Here is an 8,573-nt window from a genome sequence, read left to right as displayed (position 1 = left end):
CTCGCTCTATTCGAGTTTGAGACGCAGAGGTGACCGTACAGCGTGTCGACTCTCCGAACCGCGCCTGTAATTTTTTTAATTTCCACTGTCGCGAGCCTCTAATTCGCGACAAAGAAAACCACCCTCGGGCTGACAAGTATTGCCGAACAACCCGCTCAACTCTGCCCTCGAGTGACCAGTGATTTGTGGAAGTGTCAATCGGAATAACGCAGCCTACTTTGTTGCAAGTGGATTTATACCTACTTTGTGTGTGTGTGTGTGAGAGTGCCGTTGAAAAATGTTTACATAGCGATAATCTCGCGATTGTGTTTTGTTGGACAGCTATTTTCGTTGCTTTGCCACGTAGTGGGCATATGTATTAGGCTATTTTCGGTATGGTACCGTTTTCGAAAGATAGGCCGTGTTTAGTGGCCAGTTGGGAGTTGTGAGGTCGCCAGCTTGGTTTTACTCTTGTTGAAAACGAATTGTTGGAACGTATGGTGTGTGGTACAGTGCTGTGAGAACACGTGCCAAGTTTCTAGGATAGCCGCGATTTTGGATTACAAAAACTTTTGTATAGATTTCCTGAGGTAAGTCCAAAAATCTTTATGAAACTAATTTAAAAGTCGCGCTACTTCTTTGGATCTCCAACGGAATCCCCACTCGAGTTTTATCTGGATCGTGATTGTTTGGATTAAGATTTTGTGAGTTTGGTGCTGAAAGATAATTGAGAGTCATTAGAGTTGACTTCTTTGGCTCAATTGGTATCAAGGCGAGTCCATTGTTAAAGTTTATTGATGATATTTGGCACTACATATCTAGGTACTCAATTTTTTTTTTGTTCTCAGTTCTCATTTGGTAATAGTTTCTAGGTGACCGATTGTCAGAATGGTGAAAGACATTTATGCAAAATGTTTCTCATGCGTATTTCTTGATATCTAAAATATTTTAAGGAAATAGATTTACCTATCTGCAAAGAAATAGGTATATCGCGAGTAGTGGTTGATTTTTTTTCAGTCCACTACTAAATTCTCTATCATTTTATCACTTAGATGTCAGTGGAAATAACGCCGACTGGTGTTTTTGAAACTTTTGGCTTCAAAGCACTATTAGATTCAAAATAAATACCACAACGTTTTGAAACTTGACCCAACATTAGTATTTTTTGCGAAAGAAAAGTTTTGGCTTTCTATTTCTCCATAACAAATATTTGAAATACAAACTGAGTAGAGAAAAGTGTCGTATAATTCAGTGTTCAATAAAGTTATTTGTTTCCAAAGTGTTTTTTTTGTGTACCTAAAATTCAATGTTTAATTGAAAGTAGCTATTTCGAGGGGGCCTTTTCTTTCAGTTTGTGTCTGAAAGTTAATTTTTTGCATGATCCACACATCTATGTATAGAGTTACTTCTTTTAAAATCGATTGCTTTTTTTGCATCAAGATGGAGAAAAAATATTCCCCATTAAATTTAGTATTTATTATTATTCTTTAAAAGAATTATTTTTTTTTCAAAATATTTGTAAATTGTATTATAATAGCTCATCAAATATTTATATACACCCAGAACAAGTTACCTGAGGAGAAAAGTTGGGATTTGCAGTTATTTTCATTAAATATTAGTGATTTAATTGAACAATATGCACAAGTTGTAAAATTTTGTCAAATTTCTGGTAGTTAGTTATCCTTTGAAGAAACTGAAATGTTTATAGTAGGTACAAGTACTTATGTTATATCAGATGTATTCAGAATAATTACCTAAGTGTTTCATGGGCAAAAAAGTTTATACATTTTTTCGAAATATTGCCAAAATCTATTTTATGTTTTAAATTAAATAAGGTAGGTGATATGCCTCCAGTAAGATATCTTGAAGTAAACAAATTCAGTTAACATAAACAAACAATAACGCTTCTTATGTTTTGAGAATTATCTTTATTTGCAAAAAACGTAGATAGGTACCTATTTTTCATAAGTACTTTATATTTTGTTTTTATGTAAGTAAATGATTTTAATTCAGAAGTATTCATATGGCCTATTGATAATAATAAAACCATGTTAATCCTTGCATTTTTTACATTTTATCATTTTCTTCCGCGTGTCATTTTTGCTTAAGTTGTATTCCTACTGTACCTAAGAAAAATGCAATATGTTTTTAATTAAGCGATTATTTTTTACCATTCTAGGTATAATAAGAAGAAGAATCCCAGTTATTTTGACAATCTTCCACATACTTTTTACAAAAATCGATCAGTTTCAAATTTTCTGTTTTTTTTCAATAAATTTAGATCTATTCATAAGAAATTCCGTAGTATTTTATCATTATAGAAAACTCGCCTGGGTTTCTATAAATAAACATGCAATTGGGTAGGCCGTTACTTTTTATAATGATGGCTAACTATTTATAAATGGTATATTCTGAAGGTAAATACCTAAAACTGATTCATGGGTTACCCATTAAAAATACTTGAGTATTTCTTTTATGTTCAGTTTCCGAAAAAATATTTGACTAGAATAATAGGTATTGAGGTGAATCTCAAAATTTATTGAAAGGTATATCTCCGAAATTCTGGAATAATGAGTACGAAATCAGCCTGAAATTAGCCTATAATTATTTAAGTATGAAAATCTAAAGTGGTTCTGATAGCTTAACAGGGGTGTTTAGCGAATTATAACCTTAAGTTTTATTATCGGCTTCAATAACTCAGAAAAAAAGTTATGTTAAAACTGTCATTTCCGTTTTCGTACATTCCACTGAAAAACATAACAATTATTCTTACCGATACGAGAACCTTGTTAGCTATCAAAACCCACTTTGAATTTCTATATTCATTTTTGGGCTAGTTTTTAGGCCATAAATTTAGGCGAATTTTTTGCTCTCAGAGATATCGGATACGGATATAACGATATACAAAAAACCTCCTCTTGATTAAGAATAAACTCATTTTAGGTTTCTATTCCTCCCTCCCTTATGTTTTTTAATCATTGGGTTCTGCTACATTCTCGTACCGTCTAGCTGGGAAAATCAAACCGAAATAAGATTTCTGTTTCGGTTTCTTTTTTCCTTTTTTTTTCGTTGTATCATCGGCCTACGAAAACGTGAAAGATGTCGACCTTCTGCAGTATAGAGGCTTCCACGGCCAGAAATTGGAGCGATGATGACCTTGCACTCTAGACAAATGGAAACTATCGCGAATCTCGGGAGATAATCCACGAGAGACGTCGTTTAGAAAAATGTTATGGTGTTACTTTTGACAGTTTCATTTGAAAAATACATGGTGTCTCGCTAACTTGATATTATCAAATTAGCGATACAATACAGCGAAACCATTGGTTTAGTATATTTATTCGCTAATTAGTTGCGGTGGAAAATATTTTTTCGCTCCTTTTTAAAAAAAATACATGCTTTAGCCATTTTTTTATGTACCTACATGAAACATAATGTATATATTGTTTCATGGCATGAAATAGCAAACCATCGTGCCCGCTTTTAAAAATCAATTTTATAAACGCCGGATTAAGCGAGTAACTAACCTAGAAATGTACGGTATGCGTCCTCCTATGACATTAGATCATTCTATGTGGGTTCAACGAGCGAGAAACTAGCGAAAGTCGAGAAGGGAAGGAGATGCTGCATAAACTTCGCGCTGCCTTTTGAGAAAAGGAAGTAACTAATCAGATAGAATATTGACACGAAAATAGCCCTTTATACTCGCTTAAGACGAAGACGATAATTTCTACTAATTTGAATACTTAGTATCTGAATGTTATAAGAAAATGAGCTTTGTTTTAAGATTTAGCCGTGAATTCAATCTCTTCAACTCCATTATTCGTTCTAAGCTGGAATATGGTTGTGCCATTTAGAATACAAAGACCTTTTTATATTCTGATACTTTAGAAAAGTCCAGAAACTTTTTAAAAAAACACAATGTCTGGCCTTTATTTATTTCGTATTCTAGCCAATTACAAGAATTTAATATGAAACCATTGAAAGACCGCCGTGAGTCCTCGGAAGTTATTATTGTTTTTAACATTCTTAGAAAACTGAAAGTACCTGAAATTCTCTATACTATTGATTTTATTGTACCTGATGTAAGACTCAGAAGAAGAGACAATCTATTTCGTGTCTCAAACAATTTGTCTCCTCTTCAACAACGTCTCGAAACCGTTAACAAAATGGTGAGGAACTGTGAACTGGATATATTCAGTATTACAGAGGGACAACTCTTTCGAATGCTCAAATGTGTCTGATTTTTTTACGGTCATTTTATTATTTATTGTTTTATATTGTTATATTCTATATCGATTTTAACTGTATCAATGGTACCTACTCAATGAATACTATATGTAAGGAACTTTAAAAAAAACTTTGCATCATGTAAGTGGAAACCATTCTGTTTGTTGTTCAGTATAAATAAATTACTATTCTATTCTAAAAGTGATAGGTACGATAGAAATTCAGAAAACTAAATCCGACAAAAATATGGGTTTGAATGTGCCACGTGTGTGAATACTTGTGTGTTATAGAATGCATTCAAATTTGAGGGGATTTCAAATCCTGTAATGGCTACAAAGCAGTAAAAATTTATGTGGGTTATATTTTCCATCGGCTTGACAACACTGGGTCAAAATCTGTTACTCCTTTTTTGGTGCCATAATGTTGTGTTGGATAGTGTTGTTAAGAAATTGTGAAGTCTCCAAAGATGCTGGAGTAAGTTATAAGGTTCTACAAGGTGTGGTACTGGGTCTCATACTTATCCTGATAAATGTTACCGGCCTTTCGAAAATTGACATATCGAGTAAACTAACTCTGTTTGCAGACGATACAACAATATTGTAGAAAGGAGAACTGAAGATAAATGGAATGATTGAATATCTCCTGACTTGAAGAAGTTATGGTGTGATATACTATTCTTTAAATTGAAAGGGGTTTGAATTTCATTAGTTTGGACTTCCATTGTCTTAATATTATAAGAAATGATTTGAAATGCATACAATACAAATACAAATGAAAAATTAAAAGGAAATAACAATTATATTTAGCAAGAAAAAACCCTGAAATTAAATTACAGTGAAATACAATTCAAGTAAGAAATGGAACGATTAAACAACAAAAAATTAAGAAATTTCATCCCAAGTTACTTCACGACGTTTCGATTGTTAGTATCCACAATCGTCTTCGGGTGATGACTGGACTAATTCCTTCGGGAGAGATGATGGGTCATTCGAGTACTTTCACTTATCTCATCTTTCCGTTTACCGGTTTAGCAAGAGTTGACCGTTTGGCGGGAGTTGGCCATTTTTTGCTTGATAATTTGTTTCCAAATGTTGCGTATCTCTACGCTAGTTTAGCTGAATACATTGTTGGAGAACATGTATGCGGCTTCTTTGAATTTCCTCCTGAACCAGTGTTCCCTGTGTATGATCTCAGCTTGTATGAACTCAATGTTATGTTGATGGGTCTAAACATGATCTGCTATTCCTGATTTGCTGGTTTTCCCTCGCTGTGTATCCGGTAAATGCAATCCTTGGAATCGCAGGCCGCGTTTGGTGGCCTGGTTTTCGAGAGGCTGCAATGGATAGTATTTCCGGATCTGAAACAGGTTCTGAGGTTGTACTTGTTTTTATTTGCTTAATAGATGTGTTATTTTCAGCTACTTATTGTTTTTAATTTTTAATTTGTAATGGTTGTTTTAGGAATTTCAAATCATTTTATGTAATATTAGACAATGGAAGTCCGAACTAATGAAATTTATCATGAAACATTGTCAATCACCTTCAAACAAATGAAAGGGGTGTATTTTTAGAAAGATCAATCTTTGGGAAAGAAATATTTTGACTTTTCACTTCTATATCTTTATACAAAAAAAATGTGGAAATCTTCCAAAGAATGGATTCCTTTCTTTTTTTTTTGGGAGATTCCCACTTTTTTTGTATTTTGTCTTGATCGAATCTCATGTAAGATGTGGAATACTATTGAATTGCTTGTTTAGCAACTATTCATTAGAATTTGTGCTGGTTCTACAGAAAAGAGCCATCAGATACATAACTCAAGGTGGACCACGTGACTCCTGCAGGAAATTGTTCAAAGATGAAAAAATACTGACTGTGATGGCCCTGTTCATTTTAAAGACTGTTCATCTAATAAAAAAAATATATTAGAGTATTCCTTCTTGTATCTTAGCACTCGTCAGATTAGACATCATGTGAAGTTGCCAATCCACTTCTCTCTTTAAAGACTCAATATTTATTATATTGGCATATAAATGCCAAACCGGGTTAAGGTTTTTGGACAAACGAATCTATGGAGAAACATGGAATAACAATGCAGCATTTTCATTTAGCCGAATCATGAAAATTCGGACCAGTTTTTTTTCAATGGAACTTAATCATTTACTTATGGAATAGTGGAGGAAATACATTTTTTCGTGGACTAAGTGGTCATTCGATGCACAATCCTTTGACAGTATCATATAATTTCAGTTTTTCGATTTTTTCGGGCCAACATGGTATGGTTTTTTGTTCGATTCTAATTCAAGAAGTAAACCGACTAGGTAGTTTCCCGAATAGTTTCGGAATGGTAATAGACGGCTCTCATTCCGAACATCTAATCCACTAAGAGATTATAAGAAATAACCTGCAGCAAGAAGTTATCGCCCACTACGCTACCGAGACACCTAGAAACTTTGTAGGGGAACGCGGCGTAGTCCGAGCAAATTAGGGATTTTGTCGAATGAAATGTAAACCAACTTTTCGACTTGTGTGGCAGTTGCAACGTGCACTACGATGTGGAGTTCGTGTTGAAAGTGACCATTTGAATGGTAAAAGCCGAGAAATTATTGCAAATATATATTTTATCCAGCAAAAAGCACATTCGGATAAATCCATAAAATGTTTAAAAACGATCTGTGCTAGCTACCGGCGTAAGTCTTCGAACAATTAATTCAAGGAATTTTTAGTGAGAAAAAAAACTGAAAATGGTGGAAATGCATCATTTCCGAATCTCCGAAACAGAAAAAATCCAGGCAGATTCATTTGACTTTGATGAAGAAGTTCTCCGACGTTATATAATTAATTATGCATACAATAACAACAAGACAGCGGTACCTTTTGTATCATCCATAAACAGTTTCGAGGAAATAATTATTCTCTTCAGAGTTTACGAAAAGTTATGTATGAAAGAGAGGTTTTCGTTTCAAAACAAACTGAAAAGTTTTATCAGAGAAAACTGATATTCAGCACAAAGTACAATCTCTCCAGATTATACTTTGCTGAGATATTTTCAGGTTAACTATCATTGTATTCATTCATTCATTATTATTATTATTTGAAATTTCTGTAATGTTAGCATACTATTTTTCTTCTGACATATCACGTATACACATGTTTCTAATGATGAATAAGTTATCACAAAAATAATTGTAACCGTCGTCTCGCTAATTAATACGACCGTCTCGCGAAAATGTCCAATTTTATTGGAGCATTTTCGCATCTCTGACATTACGGCCGAGATGCGAGAGATCCGGCAACGTCGCCGTCGACTTTTACCTCGCTCAAGTGGAATGATGGTAGCGCGCGCGTCCTCATTCCCAGAGCCGAACGACACGGACGATTTCAATCGGCCGACCGAAGTAGACTCGACTCGAAAATGGTTACTGTGATTGCGATGGGATGGAATGGAAGCTCGCTGGAGGCACTTCTTTTGCGCGCTTTGACGATCTATCAGTTGGCATTCTGTTGTTGATTGTCGTTTATGATTGTAGGATGGTGTTGTTGGGAAAGTTGAATCACGATGGCAACCCTGACCACTCCCGTTAGGAGGTGGTCTCGTCAGGCGTTTTTACTATATGTCTCTTCTGATATGAATTACAATAGTCATTGAATACGCACGAATCGAAATTAGATAGGACAAGAGTTCATTCACATACCTAGAACTTCTACAGTCCTTTAATGCAAACGTGCTGTGATATCCCCGTTTTATTTTTTGAACGGGTCAATTAAAAAAATTGAACTTTGGGATAATGCAATTAATGCATGAAAAATTTATTTTGAAATGAAATTGACAGATGAAACTTTCAAGATGGCGACTGGGCGACCTGGGAAAAAAATAAAATGAAAAGGGGGGGTCTTGTGACACATCTTTTTGAAGCTTCTGACAAATGCTTCACAACCCTAGAATATAATGTCGATATCTTCAACTACTACAAAATGGCGGAACTTTTAATAATTGCCTGCATATATTGACATTTAATTACATAATATGAGGTAATATGCCTGAGATCAGTTCAGAAGATGCTCGAATTGGTTTCCTTGAACTTCTTGACATATGAACAGTCTATCCGATATTTCACGCCGGACATTATCGAACGTAGTATCGTTAATATCTCTACAAATATGTATTATTATCTGCCGTATATCCAATATTGAAGCAGGTTCAGTTTCGTACACCTTTTGCTTCGAATAACCCCATAAAAAAGTCCAAAGGTGTCAAATCTGGCGAGCGGGGTTTCTATTCTGTAGGACCTCGACGGCCAATCCAACGACTGGGAAAAGTAGTATCCAAATAGGTTCTTACTTGTCTGGAGTAATATGGTGGTGCTC

General features: G+C 34.6%; 1 protein-coding gene across 5 annotated transcripts in view; it reads left to right on the top strand.

Moving 5' to 3' along the window:
* LOC111508053 (uncharacterized) overlaps positions 1–8,573 on the top strand; it is a 270,025-nt gene continuing 261,452 nt past the window's right edge. For all 5 annotated transcript variants that reach the window (XM_074177977.1, XM_074177980.1, XM_074177981.1 and 2 more), the window contains exon 1: positions 1–569. The gene's annotated coding sequence lies outside the window, so the exon portion shown is untranslated. The remainder of the gene's footprint in view (positions 570–8,573) is intronic.

This window comes from Leptinotarsa decemlineata, unplaced genomic scaffold, assembly GCF_025532065.1.
Source record: "Leptinotarsa decemlineata unplaced genomic scaffold, Ldec_3_MD MMD2_tig00003335_RagTag_RagTag, whole genome shotgun sequence".
Taxonomy (NCBI): domain Eukaryota; kingdom Metazoa; phylum Arthropoda; class Insecta; order Coleoptera; family Chrysomelidae; genus Leptinotarsa; species Leptinotarsa decemlineata.
This window is presented reverse-complemented; position numbering and strand designations above follow the sequence as displayed.